The sequence below is a fragment of the Mesocricetus auratus genome, unplaced genomic scaffold (genome assembly GCF_017639785.1).
Source record: "Mesocricetus auratus isolate SY011 unplaced genomic scaffold, BCM_Maur_2.0 Super-Scaffold_100011, whole genome shotgun sequence".
In the NCBI taxonomy this organism is placed as follows: domain Eukaryota; kingdom Metazoa; phylum Chordata; class Mammalia; order Rodentia; family Cricetidae; genus Mesocricetus; species Mesocricetus auratus.
The window spans coordinates 32207165-32225448 of record NW_024429195.1 but is presented as its reverse complement, the minus strand read 5'-3'; the positions used below and the strand labels follow the sequence as shown (position 1 = coordinate 32225448).

At 38.9% G+C, this 18284-nt stretch overlaps 1 protein-coding gene and 1 long non-coding RNA gene across 13 annotated transcripts in view; one reads left to right on the top strand and one right to left on the bottom strand.

Moving 5' to 3' along the window:
• The window catches only part of LOC101823368 (EGF-like and EMI domain-containing protein 1), a 648492-nt gene that overhangs the window by 49835 nt on the left and 580373 nt on the right, over window positions 1–18284 (bottom strand). The window lies entirely within an intron of this gene.
• Window positions 723–17216, top strand: LOC121143221. Its single transcript, XR_005880409.1, has 4 exons — window positions 723–840; window positions 1257–1319; window positions 14007–14101; window positions 17125–17216. It is a non-coding gene; the product is annotated as an uncharacterized LOC121143221 (long non-coding RNA).

The following is an 18284-nucleotide window of genomic DNA, read 5'->3' as shown; positions in this document are numbered from 1 at the left end:
TATGATCTAACAAGAACTTTATAATCCCAAATCATACTTTCAACACAAAAAATATAGCACAAGGCAGGGGTAAATACAAAGCTATCCACACAAAACTCGTTCTACTTTGTGTAAGCACATTTTTTAATTAAACTACGTTATACAACAGTCATTCTCAGGAGTTCATCCTGCATACATAATCTGTTTCCCACAGATAATCACCTTGAGTCCATATACATGTCACTTTTGAGCAGTACCCTATGCCTTAGTCTTTTTGAACAATGCCTTACACCTTAGTCCTTATGCCTTAGAAGTCAGTGAACAGTATCCTACCCTTTAGTCCAGAAGCCAGGGAACAATATCTTACACCGTAGTCCAGAAGTTGGTGTTGAATAACAATATTGTCTCTTTCCTTCGCTCTAAACTCATTAGCTACCTAAAAATTGGGACTCTCAAAGGATGACCTAAATTTTTAAAGCACTCAGGTTACACTGTAGGGGCAGAGAAGAAAGGGTCTGTTTCAGTCAGAGATGAACAAAATTTCTCTACTCATAAAAGCTAGGATAGGGATTTTAAAGTCTCTTCTAAAGATTTAAGTACTTGCAGCAATAAAGCAGAAGCCCAGCACCAAAGATCCACAGGAAAAGTAAACTGTCATAGTAAATGAAACAGTGATACCCACTCTGTCCTTTGTCTGCAACTGTATGCTGCTAATCCAGTCTGGCAGCCTCTCCACATGAGCATGCAGAGTCCAGCTATGAGGAAGCCTGCAAAGGCACAGCTCCCGCCCCTGTTCTCTCAGTTTCCCTTGAGTCTCTCAACATCCGTCTTCATGCTTTGTTAGTGCAACCAACAAGGGAGGTAAGAATATCTCCTTCTCTGTGGGCACTCCTGGGCAAAGCTGAACACAGGAGATGATGGGGAGACAGGAGACCACGGGAACTAGATGGCAGCCATACTGGGGGTGTTGTAGGAGTCTGGAAATCAGTCTTGCATGCTTCACCATTTTAAACACTGATGGATAACTTTGGATCATGTAGGATACATAGGACTCTCATCAAAGAAGCAGATTTTCCTTAAAGGAAAAATAAATGAAGCTACTGCATTCTTACCAACTTTTGGCGTGTTACTTGCAGCCTGTGATTTTGGCTGGACATTTAACCCAGTAATAAATTGTTTTGATTGGGGAAAACACCTGATTTTATACTGACGATATTTTGTTGTTGTTGTTGTTGTTAAAAATTCAAAGCAAAGGCTGGTGTTGTCTTTTGCAATAGGAAGAAAAGAATGAATGAACTGTGGCAGCCACTTTGGAGAAAGGGAGAAAGAGGCTGAACAAAGTAAGTTAAATTCAGATTTAAAGAACTTTAAACTGATGATCAAAGAGATGCCCAAAGAATTATCTCATTTGTAGGCTGTAATGATGTCTCACCTTCTTAATTTATGCTATTTTTACAATAAACAAGAACATTGAGATGATGTCAAGGGGCTAGGAGCATAGTAAGCATTTTCTCAGATACAGAAGTGGGTGTATTATCACTGGCTTGTGGACATTACATCCAGTTGTCAAAGGAAGGATTTTGGTAAGTCTACTTGCATGTCCTGGAAAAAATTTAAAAGTAATGCAAGGTAACAAAATTATCCAGAACAGCAAGTGCAGCAGTTGTTATTTTTGTAATCTTAGGAACTTTCAGAAATGATACCACCATAGTTTGACATGCCCCATGTTTGTCAAGGTCAGGCCTCACGGGGCTAACTTCACACACCTAGAATGAGTGTAAACTGGTAAGACCATCTGTTTGGGGCACAAGCATGATTTATAATAATGATTACAGTTACTAATTAATTGTAGTTAATACAATAAATCTTACTTACACCTTTCAACTGAGTCTAGGGAATTTAGTTTACAAAAATAGTCACAGGAAATCTATGAAAATATTCACTGTCATGCTGTTCTGAACAGAATACTACTGCGGAAGTCCTGGGTATTACCTGTGGTTGATTTATAAGCAAATCATTTCAGAGACATGCTGCAGAATGTTGGAAAGGCAGATCTTGGTAGACTGATATAACATGTTTATGCACGATTCAGTGAGTGAGTAGTACATAAGCTACATGAAGAGTGTTTGCTACAATTGCGATTATGGGGAAGCATGTGTGTGCTTGCATGTAGAAGTTGACATTTTGGGGCTTGGAATGAGAAAAGCTAGAGAAGCTTCATTTTGTGTTATACAGTTCTGGAACTATCATTTAAAATATTTCTCATTTTTTCTTACAATATTTTTTGCAATATATGTGTGCCTATGTGATATAATAAAAATGAGGTTTGAGTTTCTTTTTAAACTTTGGTTCAAATTCACAAGGAGTGAGGCAGGAACCTCTGCCCTCTAGTGGGCAACTTTAGCAATTCCTTTTCCCTAAAGTCACTTTTACCCAGATTCTGGAAAAGCCTCAACCCTCCATCTATTTATACATGGATAGAATCAACTCAAATTTTTATTAGGCAGCACCACAATTATACACACAATTCAACCACACCAACCATATTTATTAGTTTAGAAATCCTGGGAACATCTTGGCATATTTGAATGCATAATGTATTTTCAACACCAACTGCATTCTTTGCTGGGAGAGCCTACTTTCTAGCCCAGATGACAGCAAGTGCTGAAACTTAATTATTGCACAAGCTCCTTGCTTATAGACAACCAGCACTGGTCACACCAGTCTCTAAACTAGAATACACGAAAGCCTTTGCCACCTCAAAACTGAATCGTTTCCCTGAGTAATGAAGGCGCTGGGTGTTCATGGTCTGATCTAAAACATTTACAACGAAAGAAAATATTTCAGAACTATATATGGCCATGTCAACCGCCAAGTTCCCTCGATCCAGCTGAAGGCGGGCAGAGCTTCCTGTCAACTTGCTCTCTGATGCAGAACAGTCTCCAAGCCTACAGCAGAGGCTTGCTCTCTATTAACTATCGGCTACCTTGGAAATGTACCGTCTCTCATTGCAAAACTCCCCAAAGGGCAATTCAAATCACATTTAGAATTTCCTATTTACATTGCAATGGCCATGGCAGCAGTTTGAATGTCGCCATACAAATCTGGTACCAAATGCAGAGCATGTTCAGCAGATTTGGTTTCAGAGTTCACTTCGCATGAGCATATTTTCATGGTGAAAGGGGGAGGGAATGTCAAGGGATAAGGTTGTGCTATGAACTGGGAACTTAACCCTTCATGTTCTTGAATGAATGAGCTCATGTTTCTACAGAGGCAAAAGAAAATCTAAGAAAACGTTTACATGGCAACCCTGCTTTGTATATTCCTGGGCAGATATGTTATTGAGTGAGAATGGTTCCTACTACTGCCAGTTGAACTTAAAAGTGCAAGATGAAGAAATTTAGTTATATTAGCCTAGGAAATAGAGACAAGGAAAATAACTTTCCAGATCAGTTTTGGAGGTTGCTAGTTTTGTATCTTTCTTATGCTGTGCTTCATACTTGGGACAAACATTTTATCAGCATAAGTTTTCTAATAGATGAATTCATAGTTGTAGAAAACACATGGTTTTTGGCAAAATGATCTCACCTGTTCTGCCTTACTACTGCAACAATGAATGATCATCAAAAAGGAAAAGTTATTTTAACTGGATATAGTCATACATTCATAATATTTGAATCTCTAGAATCACTTGGTTCATGAAGCTGAGTTGAAATTGAAAAAGCCCATGCAGGCAAAGCTGGAAGGCCTGGAGCAGATTGCTTGGTTCCCTATTGCAAACATATAAATGTAAATTATTCACAGCACACAGTGATACACCTATTGGTTTGTCAGAATTAGACCTTGAAATAATTTATCTTGACCTTGTTCTGAGTGAACTGCACCTACAGGCACAACATAATTACCCTGGACCTGGAGTCCCAGGAAAAAGATAACCCCTATTATCTGGCCTTTAAATGGTTGTAAAAAAAAATAACAGTTGTCGCCAGGCGGTGGTGGTGCACACCTTTAATCCCAGCACTCGGGAGGCAGGAGGATCTCTGTGAGTTCAAGGCCGGGCTGGTCCGACAGCCCCCGAAACAATACAGAGAAACCCTGTCTCATAAAACCAAAAAGAAAAAGTAACAGTTGTCATTGAAATAAGTGTGCTTTTGAACAATCCTTAATTTTGAGATTCAGACTGTTGCCTTAGTTTTTCAGATGATAAGAGCTCATGTGGGGCTTGAGCCATGACTGTTACCTTTAGATGGAGATGAGTTGTGAATTTATGATGAGAACAGACCTATTAGCATATGAAGTCTTAAGTCAGATAGGAGAAAACTGTCATTAAAAATGCACTGAGTAGCTGGAGAGGTGACTCAGTGGATCCCTAGAATCACATAAAAGGTAGGTGGGTATAGCAGCTCATTCACTTATCATTCCAGTTCTCAGGAGGAAGAGATCAGCGATCCCCAGGATGAACTAGTTAGATAAGGTAGCTCTAGATTCAAGTGAGAGGCCATGCCTCAGTGAATCATATGGAGAGCAATTGAGAAAGACTCCCAATGTCAACTTCAGGCCTCTGCTCCAACACACACATGAGCACATGCACATATACACACGTGAATATTCGCACACATATACACAAGCACACTATACAAAGAGATACACAAATTTCTTAAAAATACATTGTGGTAGAAATTACTTTCCTTCCTAAAATTTGAATTTCTTTGAATAGGAGGAATCTTTATCCATTTGTACTGGTTTTGGGTGTTAAGTTACCATGTTTGTTTATTATATCAAATTAAATCTTAGTTTCTTAAAGTATTTTGGAGACCCATAATTCATCCCACACATTTTGTTTAATTTATCAAACCAAACAGGGAAGGAGGACAGTAGCTCTCCTCATATGCCAGCTCCAAGTATGAAGAAGGCCAGGCACTTCAGAGAATCATCAACATTTAAATAGCTGCTACTTTAAGAATTCTTAGCTCGGCCTTCTTCAATGCTCAGAGGCAGCATCTTGTTCAAGCATGTTGTTTCAATCGACAGCCTCCCCACACATGGTAGGCACCAGAGTGTAATGAAACACTCAAGGACTAGAGAGATCTGGTTTCTATCCGACTTCTGCAAAACGAAGACGACAAGACTTACCACTCATTGTGTCATCAGGCATCAAAGACAAGGCTCTCACAACAGCTGTGCCAGAGCCTGGCACAGAACTGGCAAAAGGAGCTGTTTTAGTTTTGAGTGGCTGGTGAGTCAGCTAAGGCACAAAGAACAAAGGTGGGAGAGAGCAGCAGTGGAAACGTGGAAAACTCACCGCCAGACTTCATCCTGCTTATCCAAATGCTAAGGTTGACTATTGCTCATCCAGACTTCTAAATGCTATAACCAGGGCTCTCAAAAGACAGGCTTAGCCAAGTTGGTCATGGCTGAGAAGGTTCTACACACATGCAGCTAGTGGGAGCAATAGTGTCATAACATCATGCCCGTCCTCTGCTCGAATCCCTTCAGCACTCTAACCTCACTCAGTGAAGACTGTATCACAGTATCCCCAAGGCACACAGAATAGATCCTCCCTCAGCTCTTCTGACTTCATCTCCATCAACTTCTTTGTTCTCTCCTGACTGCTGGCCCTGGCCTGTTGTTCTTTAATCTCTCACTGTGACTCCAATCTTGCCTTTTCAATGATGCCTTCCTTAACTAGTTTGCTTACTAAGTGAAGTGTGTCTTCTTTGCATGCCTGATTCCACTTTCTGTTATCTGTATTTTCTTTTACTTTGTCTGTTTCCAATGGCAGTTACCATCCACTAGGCTGTGAATGCATTTGGTATATTTCTTGTTTGTGGTGTGTTTACTCTAGGTATAACATAAGCACTGATCATGTGGGGCTCTCTAATTTGTTCCTGGGTAGGCCCCAACTGATTCCAAGATTAATACTTGGCATATGGAAAGGAGACTAGAATATTCACCAATAATCCGTGGAAGAAAGTATACTGGAAGGGACAATTTTTTGAAAAGATATAAAACATTACAGTGATCAGGAAATGAAAAATATTTCCTTTAAAACCCAACACAAATTGAGATAACAAAGTAATATATTTATAATGCTCAAATAACTGGTTTACCAACTTTGGGGATCAATTAGGTATTACTTAACAAAACCAGTGGAAAATATGATACTTTCACCCAACAGGTGGACTCATTAATGCAAGCCATAAAGAAACCTTGCCTTGTTTGTACAAGGAGATATATAGAAAGATAAGTGTTGAAGAGCTTTGCTGATATGAAAAAATGGGAAACAGCTTATAGCCCTCTCTGGAAATGAAAAACTATGTGCTGTCCATTTACACTGCTCAACCTTTTACCCATAAAAAATGGGCACAGCTAACATTAATCAACACAAAATGGCTTACAAAGAAGTGTTGAGCAAAACCCAAGCTGTCAGTTAAGATCGCAAGAAGTTACTTGTTAGTAAGTGATTACAAGCATGTAGCATAACAGTCCAGCTTGTGAACTGTATATACTATTTGTTCTTTACTGTTCCACACTTTGAGTCCTTAAGCATTCCCTCACACCGTAGCCTCCTAATTACTCTTCTTCAAAGTCAAGTCAACTGCTTCGCCTGTTTCCTGACATGGCTCCAAATGTGGGCTAAGTTCAATGATTTTTACCCCAGATACAAATAATTGTAAGTTGTGCTTCAGAACTCTTTCCTCGTTGGTTTCATGTAAGCAGACATGTGTTCATTGACTGTGAGGAAAGCTGCCCCTGATCTCCAAAGTCACACACAATGTTTGCATTAAGTAAGCTAGGTCCTTCGAGTTCAGCCATGACTTTCCTGAAGCGCTGTTTTCATAGGGTTTATCTTGTTTCACGTGACATATCCCCAGCAACAACCATTTCAGTTGTTATTTGCAGATAGCGATACCGCTCTCGATCTTTGTGGAGACGGAGCCATTCTGTGGTTCCCAAACACTAGATTATCACGTAGATAGCAACATTTTTAGATAGAATCTAAATTTGTGGAACATTAAGTATATAAACAGTTAAGAAGTTAACTCATACATTCCAGAATGCCAGAAACGTCATTTGTTATTTGAAACAGGGCAAAACATTGTATATACATATATATATATGTACATATATATATCAGTTTCTGAATGGTCATGAAACTGTTTTGTTTCTGCTTTTGAAACATGGCAATTTTTCAATAAATGCTTTACTTAGGGTGGAAATGACCTAGAAAATTCCTGGCTTGCAGCATTAATTCTTCTCTTTGTGAATTTAGGTATGTCTCTTTCATAGTAAACACTAACAAGATGAGGCTAGGGTGGTCCTGAGCAAAGCTGCTTAGGAAGGACTGCAAGTATTCCTTAACATTGTCTAAAAGCCTTGCTGGCTATATTCCTACTGACAGTCATGCTTATCTGCCTTTGTCTAAGTCAGTTGCTAGCCTGTTTCATTTCAGTGGTTCCTAGCCTGAGATCATGAGTCTGTGATCCCTCTGGAAGAGTCAGCAAAAATGGACATGCATACACATTTTTTCCTAGGGAGATTTTACAGTTTTGTTTGTTTGCATTAAACAAATCCTCTAAAATTTTGAGAATCCTAAAAACATTTTAAAACCGTAAAGGCTAAAGAAGGTGTCTTCTTGGAGCTCAGAGCAGGCTGGTTCCTTGGCTCAGTCCCATGAGACTGATTCAGCATTCCGTGCTCCAGGTTCAGGAACCTGCACTTTTAAACACTCTCTAAGTAGGGCTTGGTGCACAAGGTGCATTGATCTATGTCTAAGTGACATTTTTGGTGTTAGTTTGAAGGTCTTTGTCTCTGGAAGTCTTCCCAGTCTTATCTCATTTATTCAAACATGCATAGTGTCCCACTGACCTGCATACAAATTGTTCAGCATTGTTGTATTTATTTTGCATTTTGATAAGCAGTCACACCAGGAATTTAATTATGATAGGAAAACACTGCTCTACAGAGGTACACACCCACCTCACACTCATTTCATCCTGAATTTGAATGATACTGAGTTCACTACAGTGACCAGTTACTAGGCTTTAAATAAATGAGTTGACATACACTCTAGACACTAATAATCTACCACACTAGTGCACCCATATCCAAGGGTTTGCTTTCTGTGGTCTGTACTACTACCTGCCAGTCTTGGTCTAAGATACTAAATGAAACATAACAGAAGTAAAAAAAAATAGAGTAAGTTTCAATATGGCATATTGATGTTCCAATTTGTTTTAATTGTTATTGTTAACTTCCTATTATGCACACATATGAATTACACTTTACGATAAGTATATATATATAGTACTATATGGATATATAGGTATTTCTACATTTGTGTATGGCTTGGCAGAATCTATATGCTTAGACCTCAACTGAGGATCTCAGAGCCTATTCACTTTGCAGGAAGAAAAACCATTGTAGAGCCTCTCCAGATACCTGTATCTGATCACCTTTTTTCTTCATCAGGTTAAGTGGAATGAAAACAAAATAAGTATAGGACTATTGAGCTCTACTCATAGCATTTTTGTCCCCTTTTGAGATAAAAGGAGGTGAGACACCAATGGCCCTCTGTGCAGCTGCTTCTTTCGTTCTTCAGGTGTCTGACCTCCTCTTGGAGAGGCACCATGTGCAAGGCTTCACCAAGCTGCCTCCTGTGCCAGTACTCCAGTAAGGGGATCCTGCTGTGTTTATCCTTATTTCAATGAAACGATTCTCAACCTCAGATGCAGCAAGAAGAAAAAGTAAATATTCTCACACAGAGCCACAAGCTACAGAAAATGTACTTTGACTATGCCTTTCCTGTACATTTGGCAGCCTGTCTGAAGAAGCATCTCTCAAACCTCAGTCTCAAAGAGAGCTGGAAGAACATAGAAATATGGCCCCCTGGTGGTCAGAATCATGTTCAGCTCTGAGTATAGGAACTTAAGCCAAGTTATCTCTCCCATCACATCATCTCAAAGATACTGTCATCAGGGCAGCCACATATATTTTTATTAGTTTTGGAAGAGTGTCATAGAGATCCTGAATTATATAATAAATATCATATAATAATATAAATGTCTAGTTCCATCAATATTCCTGAGAATTTCATTTTTTTCTTTATGATTCAATAAAATTCCATGGCATATATGTACCATATTTTCATTATGCATTTATAAGTTTATGGACATTTGTGCTGATTAGCTATTACAAATAGAGCAGCAATAAACACGGATGAGCAAGTATCTCTGCAGAAGGGAATAGGGTCTTCTGGGAATATACTCCAGAGCGGCAGAGGAAGACAAGCACAGCGTGTTCTTGCTCATAACTTCTACTTCATATGTTTGTAGTTAAGTGCGAGTGAGTGTGTACAGTGGAGGCCTGAGAAGAGTGTAGTAGCAGTAACAGAACACCTGCTACTTGACATTGAAAGATGATATGTGTGGACAGATGTACACAGGCATAGGGAGCAGGGAGATGGGGGACAGCAGGAATAGGGGAGGGTCAAACAAAATACAATACTAAGAGTATATAGAAATGTCCTTTAAAATCCTGTTACTTTGTAAGATGATATAAGATCTCTACAAAAGTATAAGATACCTGGGTGCGACTCAGTGGCAGAGCACCTCCCTAAAAAATGTACAAGAAAAAAGAAGTCTCAGAGAAAACAAAGAATGGAACAAGAGCTGATTTGTTCTTAAAGTCCTGTGAGACAGTCCTTTTGATTCCTGAGTGTAGCTGGGATGGTGAGGGTCTAACCACAGAAAATAGGCTTAGCAAAGAGTAATCTCCTGAGGGATACTTACTCTATCAGCACATCAGCTACTTACTAAACATTACTTTCGTAGTCATGGATAAAAAGTAATTAATGATCTTTTGCTACAAATAAGTACCTTAAATTTACACCTGGGTCTAGTACTTTCAGACTTAGAATTTGTTGTTTTGCAGTTACTATTTTATATGTCACTAAGAATACACAATATGATAAGAAGTTTGTATATAGCCTTAGTATTTTTATCCTATGTTGTGTTTGTAAGATTTTAAAATGTGAAGGTTTGTTTCACACGCAGTGGTTCATATTGAAGTCACATTGTCCGGCATTACAGTCATCTAGGTGACAAACCATGCCCCATATGGCTGTGAGGCAGGAGACCCACCTTTCATTAGCTTCCTCCAGCATTGCATGACCTGGGGTCCCAGACAGAAATAAAACAGATCTGAACAAAAGCACTTGTCCTCCTCTGCTTCTTGTCTGCAGATGCAATGTGGCTAGCTACATCACACCCTGCCCCCGTGCTCTCCCCACCATATAGGACCACATCCTCAGACTGTGATCAGAACAAACCTTCCTTCCTTAAGTTTATTTTGTCACAAAACAGTAACCAACACACCACATTGGAACGATGGGGCATTTTCTTTTTCCCGTATGACACTTTGGGCATGTGCCTTTGAATTCTTCACTCCAGCTGCATTTAAAGCAAGTTCATTGCTAAGGAAAATTATTTCCCTCTGTGATGTGGTGCTGAATTTCCATGCTTTGCAAACATATATTTACACAGAGACATGAAAATATGTTAGTAAAAATTGCTTCACCAGAAGCCTTGCACCATTAATGGGGTGCTGTAGTTTACCCATGACTTTCACTCGCTGTGTATCCGAAGAAGTACAGTTCCGATTCGATGGACAGACTTAAATAGCAATGACTCTCCATTTCTTTAATTCAGTATATGCTTATTGAACTCACACAATTAATAGCATGTTCCATGGTTTGTCTCTTTACTTTTGGAGACATCAGAAATTCTTCTAACATGGGCAATTTTGCTGCATGTTAAGATTGAGTTAAGATGTAGGTTAAGGGGTTTGCCCATTCATACCATCCCACTTTCCCTGACATTATCAGAGCTTCCAGAGTCTTTTACATTTTTTTGGTTCCCTTCAGAAACAGTGATTTCAGTGTCTAAACAACAGCCTAATTCCACAATACCCACTCATACTTGACTTATGCTCCACTGATCCCAAAATGTTGAAAGAGTTATGCCAGGTTGGCCACTGCAGCTTCAGGTAGATTTAGAGAGGGAAAGAATGCCCTGGTCGATGATGGCTATGGGCACTTGTTCTATGTTCTGCTTCTTCCTCAGGAAGACTTTCCTGGCACTGAATGGCCAACCTGATAAAAAGCTCAAGGACTCCTGCCTTCCATGTCTGTGTAGCCTTTTGTAGGGACTCTGGAGTAGGTGGTTACATTTAATACTCCCTACAATGTAAACTGTCAATACACTCCAGAAGAGACAATTGTTTATACATTGGGCCATTAGAATTGTATAAAAGTTGTAAGCTAATGTGTGTGTGCTAATGTGTATGTGCTAATGTGTGTGTGCTAATGTGTGTGTATGTGTATGTGAATGCCTGTAGGTGCAGGTGTATGTGTTGTTCCACAAACACTGTCCACCTTGTTTCCTGAGGCAGGGTCTCTCACTGCCTAGAAGTCACTGAGGAGGCTAGCCTTGCAAGGCAGCAAGCCCCAGGAAACCTGCCTGCCTCCCCCTCCCAGCACTGTGATAGTTAGCATGCACCACCATTCCTAGCCTTCACACTGGCTCTGGGGATTGAACTCAGATCCTTGTGTTTACAAGGCAAACATTTTACCAACTAACCATTTTCCCCCAGATCCAATAAGTTTTGAAATCTGGATTTCTGGTCTCTTTCTCCAGAGTTTTTCACTCAGTACTTGAGGTAGAGCTTAAAAGTTTGCATATCTAATTCAGTGGTTCTCCATCTGTAGGTCAAGACCCTTTTAAGGGTCAAACGATCCTTTCATAGGGAAAACCTAAGATGATCAGAAAATGTGTATATTTACATGATTCATGACAGTAGCAAAATTGCAGCTATGAAGTAGAAACAAAAGAATATTATCATTGGGGGGGTCACAACAGCATGAGGAGTTGTATCAAAGGGTTGCAGCATTAGGAAGGTTGAGGGTTGAGGACCACTGGACCACTGGTCCAGTGAATCCTTGGGTGATGCTGTAGCTGCTTCTGATTTGGGAGTGTCAGCTTGAGGAACACCTGTCTGCAGATTTATAGGAAAATTCTGATATTCTATCTAGGCAATAGCTGAACTCTGCTGGCAAGGTGGACATGGCGCTCTTGCCAGCAAAGGTGTCAGGTACTCCCTGGGTAGAAGGTGGATCCCTGAAGAATTATGCAGGGTTAGTTTTCAGCTCCTCCCCCTTCACATAGCCACTCACTAATTGTATGCCTTTATTACTCCATACAACTATCTAAAGGGTGACAGAAGATAAATAAACACCACAAATGGTTAAAGTAGCTTTGAAAATACCCTTTTCCTTAGGAGGCCATGTCTTAATTGAGAGAGCTCTTTAAACCACATGGTGGCAGTGTAATCACATGAGTGACAGTCTCAGCACCCCGGGCTGTGGTTTCTGAATCCATGATAAATTAAGAGATGATGCTGAAAGGTACATATCTGGAACTCTGATAACAATCACGGGCCCACAAAGCATAAGCGGCATACTATGTCACCCCTGTGAAGTTTCAGTTGTTGCCTTCAATGTGCCTACAGTGCTGAGGAATGTCTCTCTCCCTCTACTGCTTCATAAAGTGAAAACAGCTCACATGAACAAGCAATGGGTTATTTTGTGCATAAGCTATGGAGCAAATTCACTCCAAAATAACTCATTCTTCAGTTCCAGGGGTCCCTGCATGTGTGGGAGGCTTCACTTCCGTGTTTGAGATGTATCTTTCTGTAGAATTTTTAATTTGGTTATTTGCATGTCTCTACCTGTCTTACAAAGAAATTGCACATGTTGATGTGTTTGCTCCATCACCTTCTCTATCTTCCTGTCAGAACTGAGGTTTTCAGATGGACTGTAGCCTTTATTCATTCTGACTCACTGGGTGACTATAGGTCTCTACTCCCAACCTCAAATAATCTATATAATTCCAATATAAGAGGCATAAAATTCTTATGAGCTCTTGGGGTGTCATCAGAGTAAAAAAGATATCAATTTCTCTCCCTGTCCTATATATTACAAAACACTATGAGAAGTTTCCATGGACTGGATGGGTTGCCTGAAGGTTAAAATCCTGACAATGTCCCTTATTTATATCTTGATACTGTGTGTCTGGTCACTAGTGATAGAGAAACAGCTGAGTAAAATCAAATGCAATAGATGTAGGCATCAAAAGAAGAGATAAATGAGTGCAACACAGTCAGGTTCACTTTGCTGACAAGAAATACTTTTTCTCAAAATGATGACACCTAAAAGTGCCAGCATCCCCAGCTCGACTATAGTGAGGGATACAAAATGTCCTCATCCATAGCTGTGAATACATGCAGATTTCCCACACCAGTGCAGACATCTGGTTCAGTTTCTGCCTAACAAATTTTTAGTTTGAATCAATGGTTTCTTCTGGGCATTCTGAGTTCACCTGGCAAAATACTCTCTGGGATGTGTTGAGGAAAATGTCCTCATCTAATAAAAGGTAAGACCCAAGGCTCTAAATCATCCTCTCCAATGTCAATTAGAGATACTGTTGTGATGCTGTATTTGGGAAGGTTACTAAACTCTTGTGATGTTGTAGGTAGGATGTTCTATATATTATTGGCATGTGTGTTGGGTGTAACAGGAACAATGAGAGTCTGCAAGCACTGGAGTGCATTACAGTAGAGAAACAGCCTTCACAGTTGCAGAGGTTATAACTCCCCAGGTTCCCATCACAACTCATAGCCTGCACAGTGTTCTGAATTGCTCATTTGCCCCATATCATTTGGGCTTTTCACCTGCTCTCTATATGAGATTTTGCATATTCAATCTGCCTGCTTCATATAGGTGTCCAAATGCCAAATGTCAAAAATAATCACCAAAGGCATCAACATTTAGAAAAACTACACTGCAAAATGTGTGCAATATTTATACACTTAGCTATATCTAGAGTTCAGTTTCTGTGACATGTGTATTTTGACATGAATTGAGGTCTTTTAATTACTTTTTATTTTATATGTATGTTTTATCCCACAAGGTTTCTGTGCACCATGTGTGTGCCTAGCTGCTGAAGATGCGAAAGAGGGCATTCTATATCTAGAACTGGAGTTACATATGGCCGTGTACTACAAGGTGAGTGTTGTGAATTGAACTCAGATCCCCTGGAAGAGCAGCCAGTGCTCTTAACTACTGAGCCATCTCTTGAGCCCAAAGCAATGGATTTATAAGAAAGGCATAGATAACTAGTTTAAGATGACATAGTCATTATTGTCAGAACTGGGATTCCAATGTAGATAGATCTAATAACTCTAAAGCTAAGACCCAGAACCACAAACAGGGTGCACACTAGTTTCCTGCCTTTAACCTTACCACCTCCAAATCAATATATTTTCTACATATTCCTTCCATAAGAACAAGATATTTCAGTATTCAGACTACTTTTCTTACAGAAGAAACTACCCATTGTCTGAATATATATTACTGAAATTTATGAAAATTAGATTCTTTGTGCGAGTGCAATACTGTTACTTTTAAGACTGACACATATGTTAACTTTTAAAAAACATCCTGTGTAATACTTATACCTGTAATATGTATTAGCAAGATGATGTTGGACAGTTGTAATTCCATCAAAGTGTAATTACTAGAATTGTTCTATGAGCTATAATTCTTTTTGACAATTCAGTCAAGCTTCAAGTTTTCAAGTGAAGTTTAACTTGCCTCATTGATTGATTTATTCATTACTTATACCCTGCCTATTTCAAAGAATGATTCAAAACATCTTACACAAAAAGAGAACCACAAAACAGCATCGGTAAGGCAAGGCTGAAGAAACAATTGCCACCCAATACAAGAAAAAATAAAACAATGCCACAAACCTTATATTAAAGAAAATTACTGTAATCAGACTTGTTGCAAAGGTTAGCTTCCAGACAGAAAACCAAAAACAATTTCACTAATAAAATATAATTCTCTAACTGAGAAAAGCACGTTATTTAGAATAGGTATTTATTTTGAATAATTAAACTAAGTGTTTTGGCTTGTGTGTAGCATTCATAAAAGGGTCAAGTTTCATTTCTTTTCCCATGTAACTACTCACTGGACTTAGATTCATCATCTTTTGAAGACACACAACACACATTTTCACTATTGGCTCCATCATTAATCTACCATAAGTCAATTTTCTGAGTTAGTATTATTATAATTGTTATTGTTGTATTCAGTAGTCTGTCTGGCTCTGCTTGGTCCAATAACATAATAGCTTAATGTTACAGCTCTCTGTCAGAGTGAAAGATCTGCCATTCAGTTTTCTCCCTTCAAGACTGTCCTAGCTTTTCTTCAATATTTTCTCTTTTAGTACATTAACAACTAGCTTTATGGTTTCAAAATCTGCAGGTCTTTAGTTATGTTTGTTAGATCTATAAGTCACTTTGGATCATACTTTCCAAGAGCTGTGAATATGCTTCCATATATTTAGCTTCTTGTACTTTTTACCTAGTGGCATTATACATCTTGTATCTAAGTTAGTGTGTGTGTGTGTGTGTGTGTGTGTGTGTGTGTGTGTTTACTCATATTTGTGAACAGGTCTGCATTGGGGTAGAGAGTGAATATGGTGAATATGTACACATATATGGACTATAATCAACATTTGCCTTATTATTTAAATTGGATCTCTCAATGGATGTGGAGATTCCTGATTTAGCTAGGCAGATGGCCAGCAAGACCCAGGAATGATTTTGTATCTGCCTTCATGGTGTTAGTGTTATAAACATACCTGTCTCCTATACATAGCTTTTAGTGACTATGGAGGATCTGAACTCAGGGAGGGCCTCATGCTTGCATGACCAGAACTTTATGGACAGAGTCATCTCTTCAGTCTTTTAATTTATTTCTTGATATTGAGTATTCCCTAGATGACTGTGAGTACCTATCTTTAAAAAATCATTTTCTTTGGTTTCTGATATCTTTTCTATGGACTGATAGGATGCCGAATGTCCTTGTTAAAGTTATGTATCAAGTTACCAGATTATTGAACCTCTTAAATTTCTTAGAGATTAAAAGGAACAGTGGCAGTGGCAGTTTTATAACTTCCTTTCCAATGAAACTTCTTTGTGACGTACTGAACTGAAGGGACCTCTAGGACAATGTGGGGTGGGGAAAAGTAGCAGGATCCTTGCCCTGTGCTCCTGACCTGAAGGGATGATCCCTTCATTTTGTCATATATGTCTATAGATTAGCTTTAAAAATCATTTTATTCCCCCCAACAGCTTTTTAAAAATTCATCTTAAATTTTGTGAAGTTCATCCATAAATATCAGCTTAACTTCTATTTTTAGATTGTAAAAAGAGTATATGTGTTTTAAAATGCATGGTGTTATAATGAATATTGAATTTTATCACATTTTTATGCATCTATTAATACGATCTTATAATTTTGTTCAATTTCCCTAGTAATATGGTATATTATATTGATTATAAAACCACATTTGAATTCCTGTTATAAGCTCTCTTATTGAAGGCTTGTTATCCTCTGTATATATTCCTAGCTCATAAATTTAAATGTGAAATATGAGGCAATTAGACTTCTAGAAAAACAACGTAACAAAAATTTTCAATAGAGATTAAAAACGTTAAACAAAATAAAAACAAAATTTGATACATTAGATCATATTGTAACTATGAACCTCTGTTTATCAGCTGGTATTATCCACCAAGTGGAAAGGTGTGTCGAGATGGTATGGAAGCTATCTTCACCATGCACATCACACAAAGGACCATAGCTGGAACATAGGAAGAGCAGTCAGAGACCAGCACTAAAAGTCACACAACCTTCCTCAAAAATGAGTCCAATTTAATAGGAATTAAAATATCTAAACAACAAGGTAAAGTCAACACTATTATTAACCAGAGAAGTGTCCTTCTGGACACCTAATTGCTTGTGTCATCTTGACACAAGCCAGTGTTATTTGAGAAAAGGAAACTTCAGATGGGAAAAAGCCCTAGCAGATTAGCCTTCAGAGCCCTTTCTTGCTAATAATTGATCTAGGAGGACCCAACTCACTGTGGGCTGGGCCACTCCTAGGCTGGTGGTCCAGATGGAGCAATTCATGAGAAGTAATCAAGTAACCAGGACTAATCCATGATTCTCTGTTTCAGGTTCCTGCCTTGAAATCCTGTCCTGACTTCCCTCAGCCATGAATGCAAGTCAGGAACCATAAGCTTAAATAAATACTTTTCTTTCCAGTTCACTTTTGGTAATAGTGCTTTACCACAGCAATAGAAAACTAACTAAGACACAGGAAAACTAAAAATCACAATAAATTTGTTTATAATCATTCACATACCTGGACTGACTAACATGAAAATCGATAGTATCAAGAGTAAGACCAAGGAAGTCTTGCTAATAAGAGTGTATGTTTCTGAAGTCCTATGGCAAGCCTTTTCTTGGCATCTTAACAGTTGTAAATGTCTGTAAGGCATATAAGGGAGGAATTTCACAATTAGACATATACCTAACACATGCACAGCACACTTACAAAATGTATATAAATGAATGTTGCAAGCAGTGCTATTTATATCAGCCACAAACTGAAAAGTACTCCAGGAGGTGCTATAGTAGCTAGCTGCCAAATTATGAGAGGCCCTAGGAAGAGGTTTCTGGGGCATCCTACTCAAAGCCACGGGAGGAAGGCACTCTGCATCAAGCAAAGAGCTTAAAGACTTGCTCTGGATGGCATCTTCAACAGATTTCCAAGGGAGACTGCCGTGTGCTATGATCAGTAAGCAGTTGCGCTTGATATGCAGGAACTGTACAGTGTGTTTATTCATGGTCCTTGGAACATAGTAAACTACAGTTTCATGGTTTATTAAAGGGACAAGTTCATATATATATTGCAGGTACATGACCTTCTGCTCAGAGACTACTCGACAGCACTGACAATGAACTAACCAGGTGCACTTCTAAAAGAACACCACTGACACTGCTCCAAAAACATGGGGATAAAACTACGCACACTCCAGGCAAGCCTTGATATGTACTTTTCTACCCAAATTTGAAATAGAAAGTAAAAGATAACTGCAACTTTTTCCTTAATTTCACTCAAGATGGGGGTAAACAACGAGTAAAACTTGACCGCAAGAACTTGTTTGCTAAAATCCTTGGGAGGTAAAGTGGTATGAAGTAAAAGGTCTTGTACTTTACCAATTCTAAAATACAACTTCTGTTGTAAGGAGACGTATTACATACATGCAAAATATGCACCAGCTGGATAGCACTGTGTACATCCCCTGTATCTGTATCATTAAATTTCAATCCA